The sequence below is a fragment of the Pezoporus occidentalis genome, unplaced genomic scaffold, assembly GCF_034315485.1.
Source record: "Pezoporus occidentalis ecotype Australia unplaced genomic scaffold, CSIRO_AGI_Poc_V1 ctg4, whole genome shotgun sequence".
Taxonomy (NCBI): Eukaryota; Metazoa; Chordata; class Aves; order Psittaciformes; family Psittacidae; genus Pezoporus; species Pezoporus occidentalis.
The window spans coordinates 18,210,227-18,223,411 of NW_026915724.1; the positions used below are offsets into that span (position 1 = coordinate 18,210,227).

Here is a 13,185-nt window from a genome sequence, read left to right on the forward strand (position 1 = left end):
TAGAGGAAGAAGACTAACTGCACATGACCTTCAAGAGGTAGGTATACTAAAGATTCATGTATATGGCAGGAACGTGGGTTTTGTTTTGGTCTCTTTTTTTTCTTTCCCCTAATGACTCTCAACATTTGCTTTTCTTTGTCTTTTTTCTCCACCATTAGGGACCATTAAGCTAGCATGTTAATAGCACTCTCCATTACAACCTCAAGACATTGTTTCTGAGCAATAGCCCATTCAGAGTATCTACACAAAACTTGCACACATGCATGCACAGATACATACTGAGGAATTTCCAAAAGAGAACACTGTATATTCCTTGCACTACTATCCTAATCCATCACCAGGAGGGAAAAGAAGTAAGACAGTTGGAATTCAGCTCTATCCTGCCTCTACTGTTATTATGGTATGCGATTGATTCATTCTGTTACAGTGCTTCACAATGAGAAGGGAGATATCACATGTAAAAGAGTGACAATAAACCATAAGTCAGTTTAAGTGGACTAGAAATTCTGCATGCGGTAGTTAAACAGCCCAAGAATGCTGACAAACCTTTTCACCAATTCACCCTGGAATTTAATAGAAACTAATGTTGCACTTCACTATATATTGTCTTCATCCCATACTAGAAAACTTTGACTAAGTAATACGCTTCATTAGAGAAATTTCAGCACAAAGGAGGATTAAATAATCAAAATATAAATACAGATTTATATGGATATAAGCAAAGAATTAAATACTCAAGTTCTTTTTCAGAAAGAACAAATTACAATCAATTACAAGATTATGTGAATATAATTTATCTGTCTGCTCAGTCCCTGAGATCTTCAGCAGCAAGAAACTGAGGTTAAAAAAAAATCCCCACAAAACCAAAATATATAATCAACTTGGTATGATGGGTTGTGAACAATCTGGAAGCAAATGACACTTTTCATATGTGTATAATCACATAGGGACATGGTGCTCTATAGTGGCCAGTCATAAAAGATCACAGAAGCAGCAGAGCACACACCATGTGAAAACCAGAAGATTGGGTGGATTTTTCCTCTCTCTTCTCCTGAAGGCTGGCAAAGATCAGTGAAATTAAACACTGCCCAAGGCAATTGTTAAAAGCAGTTTGGCCATTAAAGTCATGTCATCTGGTGACCCAACTGACCTACATTAAACCCAGGCTAAAGGGCAACGTCATCTTTCTTTTCCTTCAGATAGCATGACTTTGCATCTTCAGCACAGATGGAAGACAACCCCTCTGGCCTTCTGGTTTCCACCATATCTCTTGCTACAAACCAAAGTTGGCTGCAATGAATCTTTTGTACCTGTTTGGCCTTAGATGTACTGTGGTAGCATGAAACGGAGCTGAAAAAAGGCAAGTTTAATCATGGCAGTCAGGTGAAGTTCCCAACAACTGGAAAAAGGGAAATGTAACCCCCATTTTCAAGAAGGGGAAAATGGATGACCTGGGGAATTACAGACCAGTCAGTCTCACCTCCGTGCCTGGCAAAATCTTGGAGCAGATTCTCCTGGATGGCATGCTAAGGCACATGAAAAACAACAAGGTGCTTGGTGACAGCCAGCATGGCTTCACCAAGGGGAAATCCTGCCTGACCAATTTGGTGGTCCTCTCTAATGGGGCTACAGAACTGATGGACAGGGGTAGAGCAGTTGATGTCATCTACCTGGACTTGTGCAAAGCGTTTGACACTGTCCCACACGACATCTTTGTCTCTAAATTGGAGAGACATCAATTTGATGGACGGACCACTGGGTGGATAAAGAACTGGCTGTATGGCCGCACGCAAAGAGTTGAGGTCAATGGCTCAATGTCCAGCTGGAGACCAGTAATGAGTGGCATCCCTCAGGGATTGGTGTTGGGACCGGTCTTGTTCAACATCTTCATCGCTGACATGGACAGTGGGATAGAGCAAGTTTGCCGATGACACCAAGCTGTGTGGTTTGGTTGATACACTGGAGGGAAGGAATGCCATCCAGAGGGGCCCCCACATGCTTGTGAGGTGGGATAATGCCAACCTCATGAAATTTAACCATGCCAAATGTCAGGTTCTACACCTGGGTCGGAACAATCCCAGGCACAGCTACAGGCTGGGCAGAGAAGAGATTCAGAGCAGCCCTGAAGAGAAGGACGTGGGGGTGTTAGCTGATGAGAAAATGAACATGAGGGGGCTTCAGTGTGCACTTGCAGCCCAGAAAGCCAACCGTATCCTGGGCTGCATCAAAAGGAGCGTGACCAGCAGGTCGAAGGAGGTGATCCTGCCCCTCTACTCTGCTCTTGTGAGACCTCACCTGGAGTATTGTGTGCAGTTCTGGTGTCCTCAACATAAAAAGGACATGGAACTGTTGGAAAAAGTCCAGAGGAGGGCCACGAAGATGATCAGGGGACTGGAGCACCTCCCGTATGAAAACAGGCTGCTCAGCCTGCAGAAGAGAAGGCTGCATGGAGACCTCATAGCAGCCTTCCAGTATCTGAAGGGGGCCTACAAGGATGCTGGGGAGGGACTCTTCATTAGGGACTGTAGTGATAGGACAAGAGGTAATGGGTTAAAACTTAAACAGGGGAAGTTTAGACTGGATATAAGGAGGAAGTTCTTTACTCTGAGGGTGGTGAGGCACTGGAATAGGTTGCCCAGGGAAGTTGTGAATGCTCCATCCCTGGAGGTGTTCAAGGTCAGGCTGGACAGATCCTTGGGTGAAACTAGATTATCTTAATGTCCTTTCCAACCCTAACTATTCTATGAGTCCATGATTCTAAGTTTTCTCTGTTAACAGTACTAAAGCAATATCTATCTAATCAGTGGCTTGATTTTATACTTGATGAGATATTTATAGGCTAATGCATATATTACAAAAATTGCCTATTTAATTATTATGAGATACATCCAGTTTGGATGTTTTCAATAAATGAGACATGTTATAATCACTTTTCTATTAAAAACACTAAATGTCAGAGAAGAGGTTACTCAATGAATTATTTTCTTTAGACCTACCTCCTTGCCTACACAGATTTGAGAGCTGGCATGTCAATAATGGGACATTCTTTAGGATTTTTTCTAAAACTTTAATACTTTACAAAGATCATCCACAATCAACGGAAATGCTGTTCCACAGGTAACAGAGTGGGTCATTCCAGGTCTCTAATCCACTACAGCATTGTTATGCTGAAGATCCAAGACCACTGCTTGCAGAACTGCCACAGAGGCAATACCCTCCAAATGCAATTTACTGTGCAGCTGTCTTTTGTTCATTTTGTAGACAAATGAGGAGTACAAGTGGCTCAAGTAGGAGCACATATACTAATTGGTTCAGTGAAAACAAATATAATGGAACAGGATTTTGCTCTTGTTGAACCCATACAGAAAATTGCCTTTTATATTAAAAGATTCATATTTAGTTAGGCCAAACAGATTTAACTGTTGCTTATTCTTAGGATCACAGAATTATTCAGGTAGGGATGGAGGTCAGAAAGCCTGTATTCTAAGCTCTTATTAACAGCAGGATCAGCTGTGAGAGCAGACCTGACTGTCCAAGGTTTTGCCCAGTCAAGCCTTGAAAACCTCCAAGGAAGCAGACTGCACAGCACCTTGGGTTACCCATGTCTCTGCCCAATCATGTTCAGGGTGAAAGGAAAGCTGCTCCTCAGCTTGTCAGTCCCAAGACTGTCTTTTTACAAGGGCTCAGCATGGAAATTCTATCAAGTGAGCTTATAGAAGAAAAGAGGATGAGAAACAAAAGAACATGTTTACCATTTATTAAGAATACCTCTTTTATGCAGTACTTGAGGAGAACCCCTCATGTTGTTGAATCACTATTTCTAGCAAATGGTGTTCAGCAAAGGCTATTTTAAGACACAAAGTGCTTAAAATCTTGTAGCCTCAAAATGGCTCTTAAATCATTTCTATGTTCTGCTCTTCCATCAGAGAAAACCACTTCATCAAAAACAAAGAATACTCTGACTTATTATTCCAACTTTGTTCAGTGTGGCCTGCAAGACAATACTTATTTACATTGCAAGAGCTTTCTTGTTTGTCAGCAAAAGACATTTTGTACACCTGCCAGTGTGCCTAGACTGAAGTTTATAGCTTCATCCTGCAATGTCTGTGCCTCTTCATCCCCCATCTTTGTTGACCGGAATAAAGAGCTAGGCTGCATAATAGCTCAAGAGAACAGAATTTAGATCTCCTCTAGTTTCAGATTATGCAAATTTATAATCCATGTATGTTTTATAGTGTGTTATTTCTCTAGAAATACTACATCTGCTAAAGCATCAGGTTGGTTTTACTCCCAATGAAGAAAAGTTATTCCCATGTTTAAACCAGAAGCATACTAAATATTCCCATAATTGAATCACCTTGTTGGTTTTACCCATACTTTCAGTTTTAAGAAAACATCAGAAATGCATGCAACGCATAAGAATGCAAACAGCTAAACCAACTGAAAGTTTAAATTGTTTTTAATAGCCAAACTATGTGAGGGAGAAAAAAAGCCAAAAGCAATTCATTTGGCAACTACAACTGTTTTCTCTGGTTCTTAACCATGTCAGGATCTTACTGAGGTAAATATGCTCTACCCCACTGAAGGGTAGTATCCTATTGTTAAAAGATCTAAAGAGGCATGTAATAAAAAAAAATTGCTCCAAGTATTTTAAAAATAAGGGCATTCAAACATCTGCCATTGAAAAATAAAATAAACAACAAAAAATCCTAAAGCCAAACCAAACCCAACTGTAAGTTTTTTTAACAATAACAGAACACACACACACACACACACAAAAATCAAAGTTGCAAAATTTTGTTCTCAAATTCACTGTCAAGGGTGGCAGCCTTACGTAGCTCTAGACATACATAAGCAGAAACATCACACACACATTTCTAAAAATACACATACATGAAGCACCTAGCAGAATCTCTGATAATCACCAATCAGCATGTTGAAGGGAAGAACATACAGTTAATGCCTCATAAAAGTTTGTTTCTTATGATTGCATCAACGTATTTTATTTTGCCCAAAACACTTATTTTCAAAAGAAGGGTTTCCATTGGATAGACTCCTTAAGATTATAATGAAAGATAAGTTTTCAGAAAGAATTTAAACTGGAATCTAAAAAGTTGACAGAAAAGCAGTATTCCACATGCTCCAGTCAAGTAATCCTTCTATGGAAAGAAGAGCAGAATAAACTCTTCAGCTAGCACACTTAGATTCTGTATGAAATATGCTGGCATATGGTTTCCTGCAACTTTCATGAACAGAAATGTAAACTGTGTCTTTTGAGAGCTGAGTTTGCAATACTTGCAGGCCCTACCCAACCCATCAATCTAATATGGAATGAAATCAAAGGCTGAAGCTTAGCAAAGAGAAATCTCAAACAGAAATAGGTAGCTTTTTGTTTGCTATTCAAGCACCCATTTTCAGCATAACTATCCTTTCTCATGCTTTTTTTTGAAAGGGAACTGGCTGAAGTGCCCGTTATTGTGTGTAATTGCTGAGAAACTAGGTAATCTTAGCAGAAGATACTGGCACCATTTTAAAACATGAGAGAGATATAGTCTGGGAGGAAAACAGGGCAGCATGAAGTGAAGAATTCTGTACTCAGGTTTTCCCAGTCCAAAATACTTTGTGTCAAATTCAGCATCATGCCCTATTGCTTATCTGGTACCTGCAGTATATTAAAAGATGTTTACAACACGTGTAACATTTGCCTTTTGTAACATACTGATTCCCCTTGCCTCTTGTTGAGATTAAACACTGTATTTCATACGAAGGCAAGGTCACTCTTGCCTTAAACACAGGCCACAGATTTCTAGATAAAGGAAAGCTCTTCCATTTATCCGCATATTAAGACTTGCTGTCAATTTATGCTAAGCCAAATAAGGTTTCTGTTATTGGATAGGGTTTTTTTATTCAGACCCTAACTTCCACATAATAAATCAATGTTCTTTTTTGCCGTGTTTGAAAAACATTTGCATACAAGGTCCAAGGCAGCTTTGCTGCTTTGCTACACTGACAACTGGCCTAAGCAAAACGTGTAGGTTCTGGCTCTGGGCAACATTTTTTTTCCTCCAAAAAGCAAAGCCATGCACTTTTCATAAAAGCTAGCAAAACCTCCCAAAGGTAACTCTTTAAATTTCTGTAGATGGCAGAATCAAGCAAAATCCTTACTCTAAACCTAGCTCCCTATCCCAAACCAAAGAGCAGGGACAGCAAGAGAAGATCCTACCTGCTCCAGCTGCTCCCTTGCTGCTAGCATGGTAAGACAGCAGCAAAAGTGTGTTGGGCACTTTTTTTCCTCAACTAAGGAATTTACGAGCACTCCTAGTAAGCTGACAACTGCCACATGTTACATACTAGTAGCTTCGGACCTGGAAAACTTCACAAGGTATAGAGAATTTGGTTTCCCCTCTTGTTATAAAACTTTCATGAAATTTAAATAAAAGAAGCCCTGTAAGTGTGACAACAGGGTTAAACGAGTTTAAAAAAATAATCATGAAAACAAAAAATTAAACAAACAATTCTAATTCTATGGTGCCCAGCACAAATTTTTTTTTCAGTTGTGTACCTTATTTCTCTTATGCACTGTACATATTTTTAAGTGAGATGGAAGGAAGAGGACTAGTCCTTCTGGCAACTCACAGAAGTACACATATTCCCATACACACATATACCTATGCATTCCTTAACTCAGCTTTTTGTATTTACCAGAGAGTTAAAAAAAATAAAAAGAGTTAATTCTTTTTATAAATAGTTTATTATAAAGCTAAATGTTCTGATCGCAAATTACACCTTGTCCAGGGCAATAGAATCAGAAGTGTAGAACTATTGAAGAAATAACCTAACCAAATTAAAGGCTTCCCTACGAAGACTTTAAAATGATAATTAGTGAGAGATGTGTGCCAAGCACCTTCTGTCCTTCATTGCATGGAATAATTCAGTCTGCATTTGGCTTCACCCCTCTGGTGTCAGCCACCCATCTGTCACCACCTCCCTTTTTCTGGGGTAATCATCTGCTCTGTACTTAGGAGTATCTGCACACTAGCCTCCTAAGTCTCATCTACCTCAAGAAAGTACCTCAAGGCTGATACTAGGGGAAGTGATGGTCCTACACAAACACAGGGAACTACTTGCCTAGCTAAGCACAAACCCCTGCCAGCAGCATCTGCAAAACTGTAATAAAATGGCCTCTCCCGCTTATCCTTCCAAAGAAACTGTATTGAGCTGCAAGGAAGTGGCAGAATGTTGTTTTGTATAACCTGCCTTTATAAAAAATGTGATCTGCAGGCATACTCTCTGTCTTATCTAGATGAAGACAGCATGGAAGGTGATGGTAATTTAGCTCAGCAGCATGGGGATCTCACCTACAGCCAGTGCCTTTGCATGGGTTTGTCCAATAAAGGGTTCCAGATTATGTGGCAACTGACTCATTTCAAGGACACACAAAGAGAACAATACCTGTATCTTCCCTGGTCTAGGATCCTTCTCAACTGGAAACACTTCACATCTGCCAGGCAAAAAGGACTCATTGTTTACCATGCCTCAGTTCTGCTTCAGACCAAGTACAAGAGTCAGCATTAGAACAGCTGCAGTGTCTGAGATGGCAACATGGAAAGCTACAAAACAAACTGCATCTCAAACACATTCCCAAGCCTGCTTCACATACTGAGTCTCACAGAAACTCTAATCTTCAAGGTGATTACTCTGACACAGCTTTATTATAAAGGGAGAAGAGACTGAAAATTAAAAACATCAAATCAGCTACAGGGAAAATGTTGCTTGTTCCTAGAAAATTACTTTGTAGAATTACTTATTCTGAAATTCTGGCACTTACATAATAGATTTTGAAAAGAGATTTTGTTTTAGTGAAACTTGGTTTAAACAAGGGCTTTTATGCAGGGTCATAAATGCTACTGCTAGCTGCAGAATTAGATGAGTACAGGTCACATACATGGATATATACTAATATGTCGATGAATATATACTCAGTTTATTAAATGAAAAGATGCAACAAACCAGTTACTAGCAATAACAAAGATCAGAAATGTGAATGACTTTATATGTATGAAGTAATATTTTTTAACCTCAAAGAGCTTTACCAACAACTTTAGAGTTTCCCCTGCCTCTTCCAACTCTGTTCACACCATCTATCTAGCAACATCAGCTGTAAGCAGCTCTACAGCAAGGTGCTAATAAACTCTGATGCATTAAAAGCCTTTAAGGTGCAGCAGGCAAAGAGCAAAAAACAAAAACTGGTAAGAGGCAAGGGGAATGGAGGGGTTAAAGAAGAATCCATCCTGAAAACCATCAATTAAACAATAAAGATTTAAACTTCATCCTTGTTAGAAAAATAGCAATTATTTAAACTGTATTATAAATATATAATCCCAGCAGAGGGGTGCAACAAATTCTATTTTTTTAAATTAAAGTACACATGTAATTAAAAGGATTAAATTATTTTTTCATTATTGAACAATTAAAAGTATTTAATTACATAATTTAAACTGTACCTTAATTGAAAAATTGGGAAATCACTAACAGGAAGTGTCCCAACTTTATCTTTTGCAAGTCTTGATCTGAGCATGTAATCTTATCTATACAGAATCAAAACCTCCTGTAATGTTTCATACACACAGATTAAGATCTACAGTTTTCCTTCCAAGCTCATATCTGGGCATTATCTGTATTTTACAGAAAGAAAACTATGACTCCAGGAGTTCAAAATTACTCACCTAACAGTCACCCCACAAACCAGTGTAAAGTAAAGCCATCACAAGCATCAATGGTTAATATTTGAACCAAGATTTTTTGCAGACCAGCTCTCCCACCACAGATACGGACAATGTTTGCTGCAGCAATGCACAAACTGTCAAGCAGCCCATGGAACTAAGTAATTTTAAATAAATTTTAAAAGTCATCTTCTTGGAAATATATTTAGAATCCTTACAAGCGCTTCCACCATCCAGTTTTCCAGGGAAGATGTGAACATGCATATTTCCGCATGTTTGGCTACAAAGTTGTGCCTGTAGTTAAACTTTCTCAGAAACAAGTACTTTCCTGTTTTTCCCTGGCAGCTTCATTTTTAAAGTATAATTTCGCAGACACAGTAGTGTGTTACATAGAAGTAACACAGCTTACAAGACTAGGGTAAACGTCTGATTGTAAGTGGAAAAACAACACCCTGACACAAATACAAACTTAAGCTTCACGAGAATTCTGTTGGCTGGAAAAGGCACTAAATCACATCTGGTACTCTTCACATCTGTATTCCAAGAATCCTGTAATGAACGTGCCTTAAAAAAAACCCAACATTCCTCCATGCCCAAATTCCCTACACTAAACCAGTGTAGATTTTTTATAAGCAACTTCTAGAAGTAGCACTGAAAATTTAAGCAAGAGAGGATAATTGATTCATTACATCTATTTCTACTATATTTCCTTTTTTTTTTTTTTATTTTTTGCTCCCCATTTCAAAAGGCATTGTTTAAATTGCCCTAATCTGCAAACAGCAACAATAAGTGTAGCAAATACTTGACAATGAAGATGTAAAGCCTCTAAAAACCTGTTACCTTAGTAACCATGGGAATGCAGGAGAATAAGAATACACGAAGTGTCAGGACATCATTTTGGATTCCACAGGGTTTGGGTTGAAATACAGTCAGCTTTCATTAGCTTTTTGTTTTTCCCAGTAGGTCCTTGGACTTTGAAACAAAACCTGAATGACAGCTATGAGCAATTCCAGCCTCACTCCTGATTAGCCACACCAAACAAAACAGCTCTCTTCACTGTGAATCCCCCCCACCCTTTGTACCCAACAAGCCTTGAAACAAATGTTATTTATGCTGCTGACCCCTCTGGATATCACTAATAAAGCACATTCCAAAACAAAGAGTAAACCAAAGAGCCACTTTCCTGGCACTTAATAGATAATTCACTTTAAACAAACGTCCTGCAAGAAAAATAAAAAGCCAACATACCCACCCAGGACATTTCTGTAACCCTGCAGTTTATTTATAAGCTTTACAGGGTATGTTAATTTGACAACAACACTAAGAATTCAGCTTCTCACTTAAGTAACACCATATTTCCATTTGACTCATGGAAGGGGAAAAGAAAATAAAGAAGACCACCCCCACCGAGGTCTGTTGGGAAGCTTGTAGTGAAGACAGGACAGAACAGAACAAAGATCCCCCAACAGCTGGCTTTAGCTGGCTTAATTCCAGGTCCGTCCCCTTGTTCTTTGCTGCTATCTGGTCACTTGGGAAAACAATCAGAAGAAAAAGCTCCAGGCAAAATCATTGGAAAAATGAGCAAGCAACTCAAAATGTGGATTATGTTACACCCAGCCCATAGAACACCTAAGTGCTCCTTGAACTTTACATACAGCTTTATATCCATGGTTTCCTCTCTCTGAATACAAACCAGGGCTACCATCGTAGTGTTGGAGAGTGAGAAAAAGGAAGGGGAAGGGAAGAAACATTTTTTGTTCAGTAAGAGGGAAAAAGAAAATAAAACGTAGAAATAATGAGCTGCTTGGTCATCATGTGATGACAAAAGTCTTTGCCTCAAAAAGCCTGGAAGGTAACAATATTTCAGAGACACTGACCTTACCTTGCCTTTCAACTGATAAGGTGTTTCTTTTCCATTCACAGAAATTCCCATTTCAGGACACCACTGATACCTGTAAGAGCTTTTGCCTCTGTTCATTTGTAGTCTTCCACAATCATTTACACACATATGAATAGTACAACAGTAGCAACACCCATTTTATATGCAATATTCCAGATTATTTTTTTTTGACATTATGCTATATGAATATCTGTATCATGTTAAACAGCGCTAATAAACACCAAAGTTACACCCTTAAGATACTGCTCATGGGGCAAAACAGCCGCCTATATCCAGGCAACTGCAACTTCCAAGTTAAATAAAACAGAGTATCTAGATTAAATCCTATTCTTACTGTGTACTGAAGACTACTTCTTGCATGACCTGCTCACACATTTTGTGTATATATAAAGGAGTTGCCATTCCCCACTCCTGAGTGCAATCAGGTGTCCAGAAACAGGCTTATCTCTACAATACTAAGCAAATCCACAACAGTAATGAGCCAGCAGGTTATACAAGAGCCCACCTTACCCAGCTATATGCAAAAAGCAAGGCCATCTCGGGGTTTGAGACATTAGCATAGGCCTCAGATGTCCAATTTTTAAGTCCATCTGTCCCTCCTTGTTTAGGTCACTCAGTTCTCTGAAGCAATGGGGAAAAATAAGCACAATCACAAAATATTTTTTAGGAGAAAAGCAAGTTAGAGGAAACTACGAGTTTTGAGAAATCAAAAAAGCTTCCTAAAATATTTAAACTCATTTCTTTTTAGCGTACTAACCACTTTCAGAATCGTATTATTAAAAGCAGGTATGATTTTACCTGTATCAGCAAAAATTCCATTTCTTTCCATGCTTCCCTTTAATCTAGCACATCTTGCTTCATACTTTCAGAATGGTTTCGCACATAGTCTCTGCCTAGCCTTGACTCCTGCCCTGAGCAAAGTCAACGTGCTTGCCACTGCTTGGCCAGCCCATCAAAAGGTTCCTTCAGCAAGGAAGAAGGCAGATTATCTCCCAGCAGTACCTGTATCCCAAATGACCTTCCTATGAAGGAGTAGCAGTGCAACTTAATTAATTTAAATTGGTTGATCTAATCTAACCTTCACAAAGCTCTTCCATGGATCTCACTCCCTCAGTGTAAAAGATTAAAGAAATGACTAAAGCAGCAATTGCACATAGTTCCAGAAATGTCAGTCATCTTTTACAGAGACTGCTGCCAACTACTAAGCAGTCCCACCACCCACAGCTATCATCCAAGAGGCATGCTAGGTAATCAGAAGACTTCAGGGCAGAACTGACCATAACAACTGTGCTCCTGCAACACACTCCCAGAGACTTAAACATAAAGCCTCCAGAAGTGGTCTAAGTGAAACAGCTCAATCAGTAGCCAAGCCAATGCAAAGCAAAGATTAGAGGATAAGCACAGTCCCATATGCCCAAGGTCTGGAGCTTTTCTAAAGGCAAGCATTTACCTGGGGAATAGCTTCTAACATAGAAGAGGGCTGTGATGGACTATGAAATAGCTGGCCATTTATCTCCATTGAGGACATGGGTTTTTTTCCTTTCCATTTAAGCTTCAACTTTGTGGCTTCAGAAAGCCATTTGCTAGGAACAAAAGGCTCCCTAGAAACCTTTGTTTTGTTGCTTCCTCTCTGGAAAGCCTGTCAGTGGTACCAACTGATACCTTTCTAGGAGAAGGGAAGCTTGGCACTTCCACCTTCAATGAATGCGGTTTTGGAGTTGGGGATGTGGGCTGGGGAGGAAAGGGTAGCATCATTCTTCTCCTTACAGTAAAGAGTGATTGCTACAGTGTCCAAACTCTCTCCTGCAAACCACAAACATGCTTTATTATCACAGGAGAGAAAGATTTCTCAAACTCATACTAAGGATAGCACCACTATCAGCTTTATAAGTTGAGGCTGAGTCAGAGCTGCAGTAGGAGCATTGTAACGACGACATATGGGAGGAGCATATGTGAACTCCCCAAGGATGGAAAAGCAACTGATCATAATTTTAACTCTCTGCTCCCCCTCCCAAAAGAAAGCCCCTGCAGAGCATCCTGACACTGAATAGCATTGCTCAGATTCTGGTTGACTGCATCCAGGAGAAGGCAAACAATATACATAAATAATTCCATCCTTGCAACAGCAACATGAGAAGGTGACCACAAGCAGATGCCAGTCTTCTACCTTCCCTTTCTAGAATTACTGCCCACCCATATGTAAGGTAAGCCATAGGCACTGTGCGTTCTGACTGGGAGATCTGTAGCTGCTTTTATCTAGGAACAAAGGACACATCAGATGAGTTTTAATGGGAAGTGCAGTACAACCTGACCCAAGAAAACACAAAATAAGCACAGGTCCATATTCTACCTGCTCTGTCATCTGCACAGGCCATGGGCTTAACCGCTCACCTTAGATGCTGGGAGAATGGGACTTTTTGTGAGTGCCCTACAATTTGAGCTATGCAGCTTCGTAATAGTCTTTTAACAGCAAAAAACTTTATCAGAACCACCACCATCAGTTTCTCCATGCCAGACACAAAAACCCTGTTCTAGCTATTCAGAACACAGTTTCAAGACTGA

General features: G+C 39.6%; 1 protein-coding gene across 11 annotated transcripts in view; it reads right to left on the reverse strand.

Moving 5' to 3' along the window:
- Nucleotides 1-13,185, reverse strand: part of GREB1L (GREB1 like retinoic acid receptor coactivator) — a 139,835-nt gene that overhangs the window by 110,048 nt on the left and 16,602 nt on the right. The window contains exon 1 of one of the 11 annotated variants that reach the window (XM_062632861.1): nucleotides 9,564-9,657. The exons of the other annotated variants lie outside the window; for them this stretch is intronic. The gene's annotated coding sequence lies outside the window, so the exon portion shown is untranslated. Of the gene's footprint in view, nucleotides 1-9,563; nucleotides 9,658-13,185 lie in introns of those variants that run through there. 11 annotated transcript variants of the gene reach the window in all.